General features: G+C 42.2%; 1 protein-coding gene and 1 long non-coding RNA gene across 4 annotated transcripts in view; both read right to left on the reverse strand.

Moving 5' to 3' along the window:
* Positions 1-10431, reverse strand: part of LOC112564705 — a 34100-nt gene extending 23669 nt beyond the window's left edge. Inside the window, exon 1 of one of the 3 annotated variants that reach the window (XM_025239710.1) lies at positions 9865-10431. The gene's annotated coding sequence lies outside the window, so the exon portion shown is untranslated. Of the gene's footprint in view, positions 1-6188; positions 6416-9522; positions 9545-9864 lie in introns of those variants that run through there. The other 2 variants (XM_025239713.1, XM_025239712.1) reach the window with 2 other exon arrangements.
* Positions 10432-15419: 4988 nt separating this feature from the next.
* On the reverse strand, positions 15420-18461 carry LOC112565194. The gene is made up of 2 exons (XR_003099366.1): positions 17717-18461; positions 15420-16775 (listed from the first exon to the last, which is right to left on the reverse strand). It is a non-coding gene; the product is annotated as an uncharacterized LOC112565194 (long non-coding RNA).
* Positions 18462-20249: the final 1788 nt, after the last annotated feature.

A 20249-nucleotide genomic window follows, 5' to 3' on the forward strand; every position in this document is an offset into this window, starting at 1 on the left:
CGGGACATCTTGACTAGAAGAAAATATTGAGAATGTTAACGATCTGAAATCCTTGAAAACTTTGAATTCTGACAGAGGCCTGATTACCGTTGGTTTAAGAGCTGAAGTGGCTAACTACAAGTGTAATTAAAGCCACGGTTAATTGGTTTGTTTCCTGAGAATAATCTTTACTCACCGGGCCCAAGGTGGTTTGTGTCCGTATTTCCAGGCCTGCCACATGTTTGGGTGCGCCTGGCATGAAAGGGAAGCCGTCGTATTGTCCGACACAATGGTGTTGATCTGATTGTGCTGTTGTCATGGTGGTGGTGTTGACGACTACATTACTGACAGTCGTGTTTGTCGAGGTCATTGTAGTTTGTTGACACAACACGCGGATGGCGCGACGAGGATGTTTGAGGCCATGGCCATCAGTGTTTCGCGCAAACAGCAGCAACAACAACAACAACAACTAGATAAACAGACGTCACACGCAGAAAACTGAGCTTCTAGATCGGGGTACTGCATACATACCCTGTGTTGATGCCAAGTTTTTAACCGCTGCTTCACCTGGCCACCCACGCAAACAACTGCAAGTAGGTGGGGTTAGGAGAGTGCGAGTTTGTTTTCACAACAAAAATGTGAAATGTGAGTTCAGATAGTAAAGGGCTTTGCCCGACATTTCGCGAAGTCAGTAACTGATGTGTACAGTCACGTGAGGACACAAAAAGTTGAAGTCTGTTTTTGACAGGAATTGAACCAGCACTGCTGCATTGTTGCTAGACAGAACGAAATACAATAGGCAACGATGCAGCAGACGGTTTCTGGGGGATTTCTCAGACATTTCAAAACTCTGATGAAAAGATAGAGAGAAAGAGAGAGCAAGAAGGAAAGTGGTGTGGGAAGTCAAAGGTAGTAGTCCAATAGCTGAATAGTGAAATAACAGAGACGGTCTGGGAGGTCAATTGGGCAAGTCATGGAGCAGACTTTGTCTTGGTCAGAGTTTGGATTCTTGCTCAGCAGTTGTGGCGATTTTAATACGACCAAACAGAAAAAAATCTATCTATCGTAGGTCTTGTTATCAGTATCATGTCTTTAAAATCCCATCCACAGGCAAAGATAGTGAAAACAAAGATTGTCGGGGTTTTTTTTTTTCATGTGAGATCTTAAGAATAACTTTTAAATCCAAGTCGACATTTGTTAAGTATGGTCTGAACAGTCAACTTGTCGACACAAAACTCATTTTCAAGACTTCAAGTACACGCAAGCCAACGGAGAAATATTTCTAAATCGAAAAACAAAAAGTCCTGCTTGAGACCTTCTATGAAACCAATCCTTGACGATGAGTCCATCTTTTATTCAGCACGCACTCTGTAACAAGATGTCGCAAAGTCCTCTTCTCTGGCACTTTCTGGTCAGTTTAAAGAAGCGGTGAGTCTGTTCCGAGACGAAGCCACATCAGTCTCGCGTCTCGCGAGGAAGGCGTCAGGTGTCAGGCCGTCAGCACTTGTGAACACAAAGCGCTGTCCACGCCACCCGAAGACCTCTTCAGAGCCGCTGATTAGCGCGGCGCGTGACTCAAATGCATCCTGGGAACAGGGTGGCGCGTTCTCTGTGGGTGTAGTCTTCCGTCATTAGCTCCGAGCTCTTTTGTCCCTCGATGCTGCTTCAGCTTGACGTGTCGTGAGGGCTTTAACATTGGAAATTGGGACTGAAATAGAACTGTATCCCCGTGATGTTAAAGGTCTGGTAAGGAGCAATATATTTTGTGAGTAATTTGGTAAAATTCAGTGAAAATGCTATTTCCAAAATCCTTTCTCGAAATACAAGCTTACAAACATCACAACCCACAGAGAGAGGTCCAAACCGGAATGTCACGTGTGTACACAGATATGCCTAACCAACATCTGGTTCCAGTTTGGCCACTGGCTGAGGTCTTTACAACGTACAATCGTGACGTCGGTGTTGTTGAAACGAATTTTGCACCTCACTAGACCTTTAAGGACGAAGTGCTAACGAACCGAAAGACGATGCAGTCTGGTTCAATGGCGATCATGAGGTACACCGTGTTTGGGTTAGGAATGCTGGGAGACAAAGTCCACGATGAACAAGACCGGATCAACTTCCCGTTCTCATGCTAAATATCGCGGGGTGTGCCTAACCATATGAGGCGAGACTTCCACTGACCATGGCAGCCAAGAGCCATCTTTAAACAGGTTGTCTGAATACCACCGGGTCAATGCAAACCACACGAGTCAGAGGAATGAAGGTGGCAGCCACCTCTGTAAACAAATGCCACATGCAGAGAAAAAAAACAGCGTGCCGCAGACGAGAGCTGAACCCAGGACATTGTATTGGTGACAGACGCTAATTGTTGAGCCACCGCACCTCCTCCGAGCTATGGAGGAGATTACATTCAACCCCCATGCTAGAGAACAGTCACAAAGATAACGAGCAAATAATACAAGTAAAGACATCTGGTGGAGGATCCACTGGAAAGACAGGTGGAGGACCAGGTAAAGAATCGTCTCAAGCGCAGCAGCTTCCTCCATGAAAGAAAGAAACTCAAGTTCCACCAGGTTAATATATTCTCGTCAACGCTTTTATTCATCCCTTCTGACAGCCCTTTTGATTTAAAAACTACACAGCAATTCCCTATTTATCCTCTGGAAATTCCTGGGAATACTTCTTCAACTGCGTTATTGATCCTATAGAATGAAATTACTGCCTTGTGAACAAAACAAACAAAAAAAAGAAGAAGAAGAAGAAGAAGAAGAAGAAGAAGAAGAAGAAGAAGAAGCACAACAAGAAAAACAACAAGATGATGATGGTGATGATGATGAGGACGGAAAAAAATCGTCAGGTTTCACGCCCAGAAAAATGTGTCGGAGTCAAGATCTGAACCCACGACACCCGATTTTGCTACTGCGCCACCAACCGCCTTATCCCCTGCCCCCCCTGCGTCACTTCCTTCATTGCTCTCTCTCTCCCCTGGATTTATTTAAAAATACAAAGAGCATGACCTTCGTCTCATGTCCATGACTAATTTTAAATCAAGGTGAAGAAGACGATCCATGTCAAGCTCAAAATTGACAGCCAAAACTTCACTCCCATGTTTTTTTCCTTTAAAGACCAGCAGGAAACATTCAATAACTTCCCGACAAGCTTGCGACAATTACATTACAAACATTACATTCCGACAATTACATTACAAACATTACATTCCGACAATCACATTACAAAGCTGTTCGTCTGCTTGTCACCTTCTCTGCCAGGATCTGCCACGCAGGTAATCAAATAATTCATCTGGCGGCTCACAAGACAAACAACATACACTGACTCTCCTCGTCAGGGACCAAAAGCAAGGTACACTGCCAAGGGAAGATCATCGATAAAAGGGAAGATAACTCAAGTCCAAAAATGAAATGCATTCTTTTGTTCTTTCATGCGTAAAAAAAAGCAAATGAGAGATAAGGAGATACCGTGGGTTATGGTGAAAGGTTCAGGGCCGGTGACCTGCACTTTGTGACCACCTAACGAAGTGACCGGAAGTTGTAAAGTTTGCTCAGCACTTATCGGCAAATCCAAAAGGTACTGGCCATCAGTCGACAAGATGGCAGATTTTGTTGACAAGTTTTCGACAATCACCAGTAAAGCTAACACGTCAATAAACTATAAACTAGAAAAGACTTTTTAATTAACATTTGTTTGGCTTAACCCTTCTGTTGCCTTCCCCAAAGTAACACACAATAACAGCTTTTGAGGTTGAATTTCTGTCGCTGAGGGCAGAAGCAAAAATAAAATAAAACAACTAATCGATCAGTCAACCTGTATGATCTACTGTTGTTTTCATGCTGTACCGCTCCCCACCTGCTCGCTTAGGTCACCATGACTACCTGCTGGAAGGATGTTGACATGTTCTCTCTCTCTGCCTGAGTCCTTCCGCTGGTAAAGGGTTGAAACACGTTCCCTCGCTAGTCACAGACTGTTTGCTTGGTTTATGTCATACGAAAAAAACTGTTTTGTAATATAAGAAGAACGGTTAATGAAGGGTTAGACACAAGAGTACCTGGAGAGAACCAGTCTTGTAAGTATAGGCACTACATCCAGAGAGTAGCAGGAATTAACCCAGGATCAGGATCCTCACAGCAGTGATGCCAAGCGAGGGATTGCCTTTATAAAAGATCTTTACAGCTTCGTATGCGTATGCTGAAGGCGGGGATGCTTTTCGGCATGAACTGAGGACAAAGCTGTTTTTCTCCTCTTGAACACAATCCTCCTTGGCAGTTTTTGTTTATTTATTTTGTTCAAGCAGTAGACGATGATAGTCACAGAGTACAGTGGTTAGGGTGCAACAATCTGTCAGCTTCTATGATCGCAAAACGCAGCACAGCTCCTATTGCAAAACGATTCGTTCCTCTGGACAAGTCGAGGTCCTACTGGTGACCTTTAGAGTTGAGTGGATGTCGAGCGAGGTTCACCCTTAGTTCTCCACTGGCTGCACCACCCCACAACAACCCTGTGGGTAGTCTTCAGTGTACAAGGAGGGAATGTGCTCAGTAATCCCCAGCTTTAGTCGTAAATCTCTGCCTCTGCTGACATCGTCTGGTGAACTGACTTCATTTTGAGAATGGCTTCAGCCCGAAAGCTCCTGTCCTCTTTCATTGTCGCCTATATAAAGCTTTCTATTCTCGGAGTAGGTGACGATTTTATCACTGGAAAACTCGGAAAAGAAGGGGAGAGAGAGGGAGAGAAAAGGGCAAGTAAGCTCTCTGTCGATATCATATATACCTTACACTTAAAAACAACAACGACAACAACAACAATAAACGTTTAACAACTACATATCAAGGAATAGTAGTGAAAGAAAGGTTAATATTGTTGCTGTTGATCATGATCTTGTGGATAACACAAGCATGAAGACATTCTCAACACCCGAGACACGGACACACTGTGCTCACCAAACCCTTCCACACTCCCGCTACTTATGGCGTCTAGACTCTGTCTCATGCAAATGTATTTTGAAAGTGTTGCCTAGGAAACCCTATTCCTCATTATTACGTTTGTCAATGTACAGCCAGGAGGTGAGAAGTCAGCACAACCAGCCACTAAATGTTGTGGATGGCCTCTCAACCAGAAGTCAGCCACTGGTTCCTAAGCTAAGCTCTACGTCCAACTTCTGGGTAGCAGAAGGGAAGAGTAGACACCCCGTTAACTTTGATTTTGTAAAGCTGTATCTCTATAAACATTAAAACAAACAAATGATGTAAATTCAATTTTAATCGTACTATTTCTTCTATATCTTCAAGAAGTGTGGAGCCCGACAAAAAGTTGCTATTTTCCCAATCGTGAACTGTTCTTTCTCCTAGACTCATCGCTCGAAAAAAATAAAAATAAAAAGATGTTCACACTCGTATTCGCCTACGTCACCGAGCGTCACAAACGGTTCTCCCAGCCAGTGACGTATTCTAACTCACGTTACACTACAAACCTCGTAGTCCTCCGAGCCTCGACACATGCAGGTGAAACCCAAGCTGCAGTCGCCGAACATCCTGTTTAAATTAAAAGGAAGGTCTCCCACCGCTCACCCACCCAACTTGCAATCGAGATCTGAATGAAAGATACCCGTTGACATCGATTATCGGCAAAGCACTCAAGCGCACGTGCTGCATACACCTACCGGAAAGTTCTGTACCCGCCAACCCAGATTTTTCTTTAAAAAAAAAACCGTTTCCTCGATGGTGTGCGCGCAAAACGTCGGTGGAAGTCGTGTGCAGAACTCTTGTCTGCGTGAAAGCAATGAGTACGAGGATGAGGAGGAGACAAATGTGCAGCAGCTTCCCAAGCAAACAAAAAACCTGAAACGCAACACAACAACAGCAAACAAAACAAAAGGAACAAAAGGGGAGGAAGATGAAAGCATCGATGCCTGTGTGCCGAGTGCATGAGAGCAAACATAGCCACCGACTATCGCTCTCTGCTTCAAAGGATGTTAAATATTTTTAAGCACGTACAAATGTATGTACAATGTACACATGTACAATTCTGTATGGTGTGTATGTGTGTGTGATCTTTACTCTAAACAAGTGTGTGTTCGTTCTCGTGTATGTCAAGCGCTATGAGACCGACTGGTTATAGGGTGCTGGCACTGTTAAATGTCCTGTAAATATTATTATTAATTAAAAAGACCATCATAGTATTTCAAGCCTTACCTATCGATGCCTTGAAGGGAGCTCGACGTGGGTGAAGAAATCCACTTCACATCACTTCAGAAGCCAGGGACAAAATGTAGTTCTGGATGAAAGCAGAGAAAACAAGTGGCACGCGTTGCACTCTCCCAAGCGGAAGTGTTCGATCGTCACCGCGCACTTCGCTAGTGGCGCCAGCTGGCCACACCATGGGGCAGGTAAGCTGATACTTTGCTTGCGGCACATTTTGTCAGTAAACCAATCAAAACAACAACAACAACAATAGCAGCAACAACAACCGCAGAATACGCCAAGTTCAATCTCCAGCCAGAGAGAAGCTGTAAAAGTTGTTTGTATGGAGAAATCTTTTGTCCAAGAGATAATGTCCGTGTGTGTGTGTGTGTGTGTGTGTGTGTGTGTGTGTGTGTGTGTGTGTGTGTGTGTGTGTGTGTGTGTGTGTGTGTGTGTGTGTGTGTGTGTGTGTGTGTGTCCATGTGTGGATATCCACCCACATCACGCGCAGATTGATGTATTGCAACTTATCCCTCCGAGAAAACACTGACATCATTTCGAAGACAGAACCTCGGAGCCAAGTTCTCCTGAGGAAACTGAACAGGTATATTTGACCTGATCGAGAGGGTCTTGCGGTCTGTTTGCTTCGACTTTCTGTCTATCAAGGATAAACTTTGTCTGATGACAGGAGTCAGGACCGCTAGAAAGGTCATTGTCCTTCCACGAAGACAGTCAGTGACCTGTACATCAGAATTGTGGGGTTGTAGGTTGTCATGGTTATCACTGACCTGTCTCACGCTCTGAATGATTTTTGTCATCTTCTGACGAACACAAACTGATCACCAAGAATTCTTTTTTCTGTCCTTCTTGCCAAATACGATATCGCTCTTAAACAGGACTGCCAAATGACCCCTGGTGACCCTATTTACTGGTAGTGTAGAACTAACTTATCACTGATTGTGGTGTGTTCAGTTTAACAACATGACAACATTGTTTTCGTTGGGTCGAGAATAAGTGTGACTGTTGTTGTGTGAGGTGTGACAGTATTTTTCTGTAGTATCACTATTATATTACGATCTCTCTCTCTCTCTCTCTCTCTCTCTCTCTCTCTTGGACAGAAATAGGCAATAAGGACGTCCAGAGAAAATCCCAGGTCCCTGTGGAAATTCTCTGGTCACTGTGAGGAAAAAAACATTTTGAAAAGTGCAGCCGACTGTGGCCATACATCGAGATACCCTAGAATAAACTACACGCCACCGTTGGTGTCTACCCGGTCACTTGACAATGAAACTGTTCTTGTCTGAAGCAAAGAACTGAATTATTAAACTCGTCAAACAGGACCCTGCCGGGAGCTGACAAGGACCCGGACACTTGACCAGCCAGGTGTGAAGCTTTTGGCGCTGGGTGTTGAAAGATAGATGTCGGCTTTACATCCTGTCCTCGAGTCCAGTCCAGCGGATGATCAATGATCCACAAGGCTAGAGATCACCGAATGAAAAACAAGCGACAAAGAGAAGGAGGACAATGATACAGGACGAAAGACTTAGATTATGAAGGAATGAAAAAAGTAGGTAACCATGGAGTGTAAAAGCAGGTGATCAAGGAGTGTACAATTAGGTGATTAAAGAAGAAAATATGTAAAGAGTAAAGAAATAGGTGGTCAAGGAGTAGAGTAGAAGGTGATTAAGGAAGGAAAAAGCAGGAGTGAAATAGGGAAGTGAGATGACGAAATGATGGTTGAAAAAGATGCTAATTTCGATGAAATATTCCTCTCCAACTTCTCTCTGGAAGAGGTTACATAACAAATATCAATACAACAAAGATCATCTACCAGTAGTTCTTTAACCCGTATTTTGCCGCCGTCCTCTCGCACTTGCACACACAGAAATTCTTTTTTAAAAAAATCAAAAAGTCGATCGATTGTATCGACCCTTCTCCAGCTTCTCAGTAAGAAGAGAGCTGCTTTGAAATTTATAAATGTTATACAAACAAAAAGATAACTTGTTTTGCCTTTTTTAGCCGCACTGACGTACGCGTAGTCTACAAATATCAGGGATGCGGCAGAGAGAATGTATTTAAAGATGTCACGTTTCCATTACACCACGCGGCCTGGATGCCCTCGCCATTTCCTCGTGCAATGGTCTATTCTCTTCCCTCATCGATCTCACGCTGTCGGCTTCTTCCTCTCTCCATCTCTCTCTCACACACACAGCAAACATGAAGGAGAAGTGGAAGGAAAGAGTATCCATCGTAGTGGATGTAAGTGGTGGTGTTCATGGCAGGAATATAATATGTTGGATTCTGCTTTGTTGTGATGTAAGCAAGCTCATCTCTCACACACATTTCTTCTTGATATGCTCCTCTAACAATTGGTGTAGACTTTTGAATATGACAAGACATAGATACCCCAAACACTGTTTCTTGATACTTGACCATTTACATAATAAATCTGGTAAAGTTGGTTCCCATTATTAGAAAAAAAAACCACGATTTACATATGGTTCAGGCAATGTGTGGAAATGTCAGTAGTTATTCAAACACATTTCTTATTCGCGATTAAGTCTGGGAGTCTAGACACTATGATTGCTTTCCTCCAGGATGCCAATCTTTACTGGAATCCTGCTATGACAACTGTGTACAACACCCGCAATTTATAATGGTGGCTTTGTCAATCAGTTCAAACCTTCATGCCAATCAGTGTGTTACAGATATTTTGCATTTTTACTAATATGCCTGAAATATGTATGTTTGCAAAGATGATTTGACCACAGACACCTTTCTATCTGTACGGTAAAATTATTATGCCTTGATTTTAGTGGAATGTTTTGTTTTAAAGTATGAATGTTCATAACTACCAGTTTTATATTCACAAAAATAACCGAAAATTGAATAGTTGAAAAAAGAAGTACATGTATATTCTTGTTGAAATTCCTCTCCCCTTCCGTACTTCTCAAACTTCTCTATTATTATATCAAATACTTGAACACGTTATAATAATAATAATAATTATTAAATAATATTTATTTCTAATATTTATTACCCATGCACACACATATGTAAATACACGAGTGCTCGTAAGAAGTACAGTTCGTGTCGCCTGAACAGTCAACCATTCAGACCTTAGGTACTTTTAATGGGACCTTCACTTTACTTTCCTTATTTTCAAGCTAAAAGTTTGGCATAGTATTCTTTTTTTAAATATCATTCTCTATTTTTATTTCCCCTCACTGATTTCCAAAATGCGACTTTGAAATCACACCAGCGCGATAAATAGATGATCTACATCTTGTACAAATGTCACAGCTTCCTTGAAACCGTGAAGAAAAAGAAAATTAAGGAGACCTACCTCTTTCCCCAAATGTATTACAAAAATAAAAGGTGCAACGATGTGATTCGGGGTCTGAGAAGAGGTGTCTATTCCTGAAAAAAAAAGATATCCGTGACTTTTTCAAGAGTAACGGGAAATAAGATATCCCTGGAATAGTAGATACATGGTGAAGTCCATGCAACCAGTTTCACATCACAGGAAAAACGGGGTTGAGAAAAAGATACTCAGTATGCTATGGAAAAGGAGAGTTGACAGGAAATTAAGTGTGAAATGAGGTTTATGTATGTGTGAAAAACTATCTTCTATCCCATTCAAGGAAAAAAATCACACTGATTTTAATTGAAGAGAAAAAAAACTTGCCTGCTTAATGCCTTCATGTTCTCCGAAGGTCCATGGCTCCGGTCAACGCATCCCACATGGTCATGTTCACCACAGCAACACAACTCGTGCCCCCTCCTCGTGCGAAAAGCCAGGATGTCTCCCGACAGAAGCCCGACAGAAGCCCACGAGAAGCAGTAAGTCAGAGAATCGTCATCAGTGCTGGAGGACTGACTATACGACCTGAGGTGATTACAGACGCACGCAAGGCTTCTTGCCAAATCCAGACACTTCCACCAGGTTTTTAAGGCGTCCTCCTCAGCAGCTTTCGCTTTGTCGGAGGTTGGCTGGTGTGGGGGATGCAACCCCAAAATCTCACTTTCTTGCAAATCGTCCAAGTCTCGTCGCCACGGGAGACCACCCTGGTGGTCAAGACTGGGGTGGAGGGGTGGGGTAGGTTGTTCGAGACTGTCGTTCGTTGTAACCTTCTGTCTATCTACGTCTGTCTCTCCCCGTCTTTCTGACCCAGTCTTACTCGTTCCCCCTGTTCATGCCGCTTCGGCTGTTTTCCTCCCTTCAGCTCGCGCAACAGCACCCGCACGCGCGCTCTGGCGCTCGCCTCCAATCAGCCAGCATGCGCGCGGCCGGCCGATGAAGGAGTTTCCATAGCAACCTGCTGATGGGGGCCGAAGATCCTACGCAGCGATGATGCACCGGATTTTTCTAAATCCGCAATATTTTTCACAAACAAGATAGCAGACGGCGCAGATGTGTTTCTAGAAGCCTGTTTCCATTTTTCATAAAAATTCAAAGTTGCGATGTTTACGATTCAAGAAAATCTTTGTGAAAATTTCCGGATAAAAAGTTATAGCTAACACTGGGAATGTTTCCTCAACATACAGATGATAAGTATTTATATGGAAATAGTTGTTAAGATGCGTGTTTCATGTTTCAAATAAATAAGACGTACATTAAAATGTCAATAAAAAGTAAATTAATTAATTAATCATTAATTCTGTCAGCTGCTAGATCTTTCCGGTGATGTTGACTTCACTGCCACCTGGTGAACTGTGGACAAACATCTTTCCTAGTATTTAATTTTGCTGACACCACCTGTTTGAGTTTGTTCTACGTACCCTGTTAAGATAGTCTGAACTTTCTGCGTGCTTCATTTCAGGAAAGGAATGAAAGAACAGGAAAGCTACCCTGTGAAAGCCGCGCTTTACTCGAAGTTTACATCGGTTCGAGGTATAGCATCCAGCTTTATTTTCTTTCTTTTTTCCCATCTCCCCAGCACTCTCCTTTAATTAGCTCAGTTTTCTTTCAGTGCTTACCCTCTTCCTTCACTACCCTACCTTCTTCCGAAAAAAAAAAAAATAAAAAAAATAAAATAAAAACTTTTTGCATTTTCAGTCTTTTTTAGCTAGCCGCCACTTTCTTTAATTCAAAGACAATTAGGCTCTTTGTAATTAGCTGTGCACTGCCAAAATCTCCCCAAGCAACAACAAAAAATTGTTTATTGACACATTTGAACACTTGGTAGTAACATTGGTAGATGAACAGTAATTACCAGTAATTTATCCAGCACGTCGTACCAAAGTCGTGCGTATATTTTTAACATGTTCCTAACGTTTATGTGTAATGACAATGACTATTCTTTATTAACGAGAGGTAAAGTAAGTAAACGGGGGAAAAATAAGCAAAGTAATTAAGTACTTAAATAATTAATAGTAATTGTTGGCTGAGTTCCTTATCGTTCGCTGTAAACTGTCTTCCACAAATTTATTTTAACTAGTCATAACCAGTAGCGTTTTGTCACCCTGGCACCGAAAACTGTTTGCCTGTGGAATTTACTTATTTATCTGTCTGCTGGAAGCGGTAGGATCAGGGAAAGGAAAGAGGACAAGAGATGGTGAATAAGCTTTTCTTTTAAGCTCCCCTCTTTTAGTGTCAGGTTCATGAGCACCAAGTGTCAAGTTCCTCTCCTCCTTTCTCTCTCCCCATATGTGATGCTTTCTGTGTTCCTGCTTTCGGAAGGTCTTCCTGGAAACGTTGACTGTAAAGAGCTCCAGGATAGAACTTTCTTGAAAGGGAAAACATCAAAAAGAATAAAGCTGCTTACACCTTCTATATGTCGTCTTTTTTGCTTTGCCGCTTGTGATCTAGTTAAGGTTATGGGCGCTTCGAAATTGTACAAAAAATTTTATAAGCAAAGGGCTTTTCTTATGGAATTTATATTAGACAGAAATGAACCCCAAATAATGGAATTCATCCCAAACCTAATTCGCGCGCGGCTAATTTTATTTGTGTCGATCTTTGTCTGTAGAACAGTTCGAATATTTTGCTCCTGACAAAACAACAAAATAACTTAAAACAACTCTAGCCCCAAAACACACTGTGGAAAGGAAACACCAGAAAAGACGAGTGCATACCTTAATCCAGCGCATGCGCGTCGTGAGTTATTTGTTCTCGATCATGAGATGGCAGTCCATGTCTCTAACGTTTCTATTTTATTCAACAAAATGGAATCATTTTATCAAGTGTATCTGTTTGTTATCGTGGTCATTTGTCACTCGGGAACTACTTATGGCCATGTTTCAAACCGATGCCATTTCCTGATTTACGAGAGTTAGGGAGTTTGAGTGTTTAACAAGAAAAACTGGATTTTAGTCTTAGGTTTTGTGAGTTTTTCACAGAATTTACTAGAATTACATAACGCTGTAATAATACTTCCCACTCCCATATTTTTTTTTTATTTGAAAGAAGGTTGAAGAATGCCAGTCAGTGAAATGTCATTTTTCATTTTTTTATTGATTTTAAAATTAGATGATGATGATGATGATGATTGCTGCTGCTGGCTGATTGATGATGATGATGATGATGATTCCATAACGACGGGCGATGATGACTTGGGGGTACCATTGGGCTCAAGAAGGCTTGTGGTGGTTGAGAATGACGTTTGGCCTGGAAGTCTTTTGAACGCGAGTGTCAAACGCAAGCATCGATTTGCCGGCAAATTGGTCAAGTCGCCAGTAATTGCCGGAAAATGATTGTTTCGCCACGAGTACCTGTAGATACTATCGCGACTCACACGTCGATAGCAGCACTCAGTCTCTCACTCCACACGCTCCTTATCGCCCAACGGCCCGTTAATGGAACCTCCCCTACCACATGCGCCTACCAACCCGGGAGGAACAGTGGAACACAACTGGCCAACCAATTCGACTCTTTGTCTGATCGTCCAGTTCAACTATTCCAGCCCTGGGCTCAATGGTGCTAAGTGCACACCTCTGAGGCCATAGTTATGAACAAAGGGCAGATCGTTGCCCTGGGGCGACATGGGAAACTTGAGAGAAAGAGTCTTATTTCCCAAGTTACAAATCAGTATACAGACCCTGGAGAGATGTTTTGCACTTGGGTAGTAATTATAAAGCGGTGGCAAAGATGCTCTGGGGTGAAGAAACATGGAATAGTGTCAGTGGAGTCTAAGTGTAGCCTTGTAAATGTGAAATAAGACGATTTTTCTTTGAGTTCCCGGCTTTGCCCTAGGGAAATGACTTACTCTCGCTTCATAAGCGACGTCCCCTGGTGGTTAAACATGACATATGGTGGCTGGAAATCTTCTGAACGCGAGTGCCAAGCGCAGCATCGATTGCAATACGATTACCTGCCTTCCTTTAGTTTATTTATTTTAACGTGAGCATGCAGGAAGACAGGAAGAGGCGCCGATATTGAGGCTCAAACTTCACGGGTGTAGACATAAAGAGAGGAGAGAGACTGTTCGGTCAAAGCACAACTGTAGAGTAAGAATAGAAGGAAGATACATCTGTCATTCAGTCAAAACCTGCCATCTTTCAACGAACTGAAAATCGTTGGGAAGTTTGGATCAGTTCAATTACATAGCCAATCTTTTACCCAGACTTGAAATCCATTCCTTATTGTGGTAAGTTTGTGTTCAAAACCGCGCAAACCGCGCAATTTAATAAAAATTATTCACGCTGAGTGGCACCCAAAAGATGGCACCCCGGCAGATGGAGGTAGTAGATGTAGACTGGTTCTTTTTTAACAAAAGTAAAAGGTAGACGCCTTTAAAGATGTGCTGACATTTGAAACTGCAAATGCCATTCGTAGTTCCTCAAATATTAATAATGAAAGGCAAGGAAGGCGGGAGGGACAGAAGGAGCTACAACACTAGACACACAAATGAAAGTATTGTTTAATTTTAAAAAAAAGGTCTGAGAATGCATTTTTTATATCGCACAGTTCAATGGGAGGATTTTTTAAATCCTAAGTTTCATAGAATTTGTTCTGATCTTTAAAGTTCTCCTTGTCCTTGAATTCTTATATTGATTCTTGAATTAGCTTTTTAAACTTCATTGACTTAGTTTTTAAACATATTAATTAACATTTTACTGCGCCCGTTAAAACAGTTATTTCGTTTTTAATCTTTGGTCTTCAACCTTCGTTTCTACTACCCGGCTAAAAATCAGGTGTGATGTTGCCAGGGTTATGTCTCCCTTTAACTGTGACCTGCCGTTTGACAGGCATGTTGGCAGTTGTCGTTGCTATTACGAGCTAGTTGTTGCGCATGAGCCAGGTTTCCTGTACTTCATGTTCATTGCTGTTTTTTGTCTGTGTTCGTTCCATAGATTTCGTTTCTGTACATTATGTTCCAGCTCCCTGCAATCTCATTACACCAAATGACGGAGCTCTGACGCGCAGTTAACAATTCTTCCTGTCACCAAAATACGGGGTCAACAGAACAATAAAATTCGCTCCCCTTTCATATCCGCTAATTTTCCACCACTGAATTTTTTAAACGAGCATCAAAGACAAGTTTGCTTTATGAGAACTATTCATAAAAACAGTTTACATAAAGCTCGCTCTCTCTTTTCTTCGGGTTTTCTTAGTCTGTCCTTTGGACATGAAGATGATGATGATGGATCGATGGAGGATGATGGATGATGGATGGATGAGATGATGATTTGCCCAGGTACTTTAGAGAACTTACTAGCTTACAATCTTTACGAGAGGTCTTTTGCTATTTTTAAGACCGAAATCTTCATTTCTTTGTCGTCGACTTGTGGAGTAGCCCAGCGAAACGCTATACAAGCATCGACACCTGCTTATCTGGGCGGTCATCGACAAACACTGTCGCTCGAACTAACAAGGGCACACGCGCAGCCATCGATGTTCGATGACAAAAGAACGAAAACATCGTTTCTCTTTCCAGACGACTGATCAGTATTATTTTATTGACTGACATCAGCTCATCACACTGAGTGCCTGAAGATATCCCCTATTAACCCCAACCACCGCTTCTCTGTTTCTCTCCCCACCCATCAACGGTCGGGTTATTTTCAGACAAACAGCCAAGAACTTTGTGACTGCCTGAGGCCCTGCTCTGAACACTTCTTCCCGATCCTTTTAAATTGCTCTGATCTCCCCACCTGTTTACGGATCAGTCGTCTAAATAATTTCTTTTACTTTTTTTAGAGTGATGAGAACATTGATGCGGACTTAAAGGTGCAGTGAGGCTCAAATCACTTTTTTTTCTAATCACTGGGTAATTAACCGGACAAATGTGAACGATCTTATGACAAGTTTGGCGAAGATTTTATTAAACCATCGAGTAAACACTCTGAAGAACTTGACCGCACGTTCGTCCTTATTTTTTCCGGGTAAGAAGAGTTGAAAGTACAGCAGAGGAGATTTTACTAAATCTGTGTGAATGTCTCCCTTCCGTTCTTGAAATACAAACGCCTACAAACATCAACGTATAAAGAAAGAGGTGAAACGCATTTTCTCATAAGCATGTCTAATTTACAGATAATCCCACTGACCTCTTTTTGTTGATATTCGTAAATGCATTTTTACAGAATGAGAGTATTTATCCAGATTTGCAAAAATAGTATTTCTTCCCGAGTTTTGCTCAGTCATTAAAAAACAAAATTCACCTCAGTAGACATTTAACCACAACAAACAGAACAGCACTCAAAGGGTAGGATAACTCCTCCAGCTCGTCTTTTACATGTTTGGTTTGTTCCCTTACTTTGTCGACTATCCGTTCGTGAAATTTTGTTTTGTTTTATTTTGTGTTCAGCTTGATGGCGCTAGTAGTCTCAGTCTTCGGACAGCTGACAGGCTGAGGTTCTTCCGCTTATTGTTCTGCTCACGTGGCCGCGTGGATCTGATGGTCAACCATCACTATTATCACAGGTATGGTAGTGTTATGGTGATGATGGCGTTGATGACTTTGGTTATGTTGATGAAGATGATTTCTATGGCGCTGCCTTTGTTCTTCCGAGACGAGAGTACAAGTTGTGACGTGTCTGTCACTCACAGTTATCGCTCACAATGTGGGTTACAATTCGTATTCTCGGTGCGTCACGCCCGATCGCCTGCTAACTCTGCGGAATCACAAAAATCGTTGCAAAGAGAATTTAACGACTGGAAGGTGGTTAGGGGTGCGCTGCTTGCCTCCATGTGGCACCAAGGTCATCACGATGACGTCAAGCTCATCTCCGCGAGGGCTTTAATGAGCACTCTAAGGGGAAGCAATCGATAAACGCCGGGCAGCAAAAATTGATAGCACGTTAGCCACCCTTTTCTTGGAAAGCGAGAGGCTTATGAGTTATAAAACGACATGCATGTATAGGCTATGTTGTCTGAGGAAACATGTCTCTTTTTTCTTCCTTTTTTTCCTTCCTTCTGTGTGAGATGGGGCATTACGTGCGAGATGAAAAGTGCAGCCTCCAAGTCCTCAGCGTTTGAGAAGCTATTATAAAGGAAGTGCCTGTGACCTATGTGCACTGATCTATGGTGACCCTGTCACCGGGCTTGGAAAAGAGTCTTGATCAGGATCCAGATGCTAAGACCGATAACTTCGAGAATTTCAATCACTGTCAACATACTCGCTCCTAGGAAGAGACCCATTTCTCCACCCAGCATACCTAGAGACAGAAGAAAACAAACCTGGGAGAATATGGCAATAACACGTTTGGCAAAAAAGAGATTGAGGTATATGGCATCTTACTCAGATTGTAGCTTAATTAAGATTGAAAGAAAGAACAATCAGTGAAGATTCTTTATGTGTCTTGCTCGCATTGAGTGAACATATGATTGCTAGTAGACGATAGAACTTCTTTACGGGAAAAGAGAGAGAAAACTATCAACGACAAAATCTTGGCTTTCAGATTCTAAAAACAGGAGTGAATAACTCAAATGATGGTTGCCCTGATGAGACAACCCAGACAAAGTTAACAGAGACGTCCGGATTCAAGACATCTGGTGTTTTGGAGAAAGATGATGTAGACATGATCCATTAGTTTGCACAGCACACATGATCTTTGTTCCTTTATTCTAGCCAAGCCAAGAGGTTGTCGAGAAAACTAGAGTGCTTTCAATAACCGAAGGATACACAAGTTTTGCCAGTAAGTCCGAAATTCCTAAGCATCCCTGGGAAGGGGACGTGTGGGATAAGAGGTGCCGGCACCTTTTGACATTGGAATCAATGTTCTCATGGCAACGGAAGGTGCTGGAAAGGAATAATACTCGACAGGGTGTTGTAGATAACGATGCTCAAGAGGGTACTGCACATTATGATCATGCTCTACCTCAGTGGTTCCCAAACTTTTTGGGGTCGTGGTCCACTTTTACAATATCCAAATAACCTGCGTAAAGAGGTAAAGAGGGAGTGGCTGGGGTGGGGGGATGGAGTGGTTTGGAGGGGAGGGTTTGAGTAGAGGCCAGAAGGGAGAGAAGGAAGAGAGTTGGGAGCAGAGAATGGGAGAAAACAAAGAAAGGAGACAGGCGGCAAGCAGACAAATGGAGTGCTGAGAAAGCTCAGACACAGATACGGGAAATCAGTAAATACTTGAAAATTCATTCTTACTGTATATGTCGTCCATGGTGTAGGCGGGGATATGCTTCGTCGTTGTGACGAGAGACGTGTCCAGCTTCAGTTTTAACTCTATCAGGTCACTGTCATCATCATCATCATCATCATCATCATCATCATCATCATCATCATCAATCACCACCACCACTACCACATCATCAATCCACCACCATCACCAGCTGACCATCACCACCACCCCCTTGCCGTAGTCAATGGTTTCAAGACAACACGACTGTGAGGTTCGACAGCTATTGAATAATTGAAGCTATGCACCGGAAGAAAGAAAACTCAAGATAGATATAGGTGGCCGTGAATTGTAGTCTGGTGTGGACTACACACCCTTCCATCTACTTCTCTATATGTCTGTCAGTCCCTCATTCTCTGGGCATTGCTGTACGTCTACCTCTTCCTACATCTGTTTATCTGACTTGCATAATTGTTGGTCTGTTCAACTGTCTGTATAATTATATGCATGTCTACAGATGTATATCTATTTACTGCTATCGACTCTGTATGTGAGTGTGTATGTGTGCGTGCGCGTGCGTGAGAGAGAGAGACTGAGAGAGCGCGTGATCGTAACCCTTCCCTCGTCACATAAAAACGAACAAAGACGAAACATTATTTGCATTTTTTTCATTAAGGTATATCCCTCAAATTAAAGATAAGAAACATTAAAGAACTCCAACTGTTTTTCTCACGTAATTGTAAAAGGACTAAAAACAGCATTAAACAGTTTTAAAACAATGTTTACTGCTACTGGAAACAAGTAACAACAACAGGAAACTTCCGAAGAGATTATTGTTGCATTATTTATCTTTCCTTCTTGGATTGCTATTTGTTTGTCTTTTGTTTGCTTGCTAGCCTATTAAAGCTCTTTTTGTAGTTAATGGTTTTTCGTTTTACTTCGAGTGCTTGCATCGAATTTCCTGATGCAAGCTAAATGCTCCAGTTCCACAATTGTCTATATGTACTTTTTCTGTTGAACTTTTCGTAACAGAATGGAAAGAACATCCAATCTTTAAGGTTCCTATGTAGCGCCATCGACGTTATTTATCTAAATAATATATCTCCTTTGCCTGCCACTGTTTTGCTCAGTATCAAGTGTCCCTTCCCTGGTTGCAATACTGGGTGCACCGACAGTAAGAAAAAATCCTGTGAGTATTAGCGCCCGGGATGGGCTAATAGAGCGAACGAATTTCGTTAAGCATAGAGAGACCCGGTTTAACGGGCGACGTGAAAAGAACATGCAATAGATCCCGTGTAGGAAAAGGAACCGCAACTCCAGCGAGTTACATAGCGAAAGCTGAACAGGAGCATAATAGACATTTGCTATAGAGCTGGCAAAGAAGACAGTCCTCGCAGTTGAGTCCATCCATACCAAGTACACCCTGTCTCGCATTTCTTTCTCTGCTAAGAAATATGTCATATTCGGAATAGTATATGCATCTATAAGACAGAGAGACTGTAGCATACTATATGATTGCGAACGCATAGCAATCTGAAAGAGTGTGTTAGATTTGGTCCTGTTAAACAAATCAGGCAAGCTAAGGAAAGAAGTAGTTGGGGTACAGGTGGAACTGTACTCGTCCATAATCAAATTACGAACCTCCTGTGTACAAAGAGCAGTCTGGGCCACCTAAACAAAGGGCATGAATCACGTTTCCTGTATTATTCTTATTCTGTCTCACATAGTGTCCACGCTTGATAGTGACGTAATATTCTTGTACCACCACGTGGTGTCGACTGAAAGATTATGTGTTAGCAATAATTCATTGGTCAGAAGGCAGAACACACATAGCAATAGCTCGTCCAAGGAACTACCTAAATCCTCTGATCTGAAGAGAAGTGATGTCAGAGCGGAAGTAGACAAGCAATATTTTCTAATATTTTTTAAACACCCTGAAAAATAGACGCAGGAGAAATGGTGATTCGCGCTCGGAAAATAACTTGCATGACTACAGGAAACTCGAAATTGCAAGATGTTGATACGAAGAGAATGACGTACGGTGTAGCGATATAATTTAGTCACTTGTCCACTGCTATGGCTATAGAGGGCATTTAGACTCCTGTGAATATAGTGAGCTGAATCGTAACTCAGAAACCCTTTGTATGTTCACTCCCTCTGGTAATTTCCCTTTCTATCAGTTCATCACACTCCACATCTCTATCTGTGTGTTGGCTTAGCAATTTTCTCACATGTCAGTTTCTCTGGGGAACGAATCAAACAGGTTTGAACCCGATCAAGAATTTGAGATTGTGGAGGTGCATATATTAGATCCGGGTTGCTTTCAAGGTTGACAGTCCTCACGTTTGAAGTAGGGGATCTGTAATCATCAAATAAGACACTAGGCCTCTAGTACCTCTTGCGCCAATAGCCTTGATCAATTGTTCCCTAGAATATCCGAGGCAATATTTGGTGGTTGCATCACTCGCACCACATAAATTTCTAGTGATTTCCTTTCTGTGTAGAAATTGACAATCATACTAATGGAGCCACTCACCACATGACATTAACGACCAGGTTCTA

Source organism: Pomacea canaliculata, linkage group LG5 (genome assembly GCF_003073045.1).
Source record: "Pomacea canaliculata isolate SZHN2017 linkage group LG5, ASM307304v1, whole genome shotgun sequence".
Lineage (NCBI taxonomy): Eukaryota > Metazoa > Mollusca > Gastropoda > Architaenioglossa > Ampullariidae > Pomacea > Pomacea canaliculata.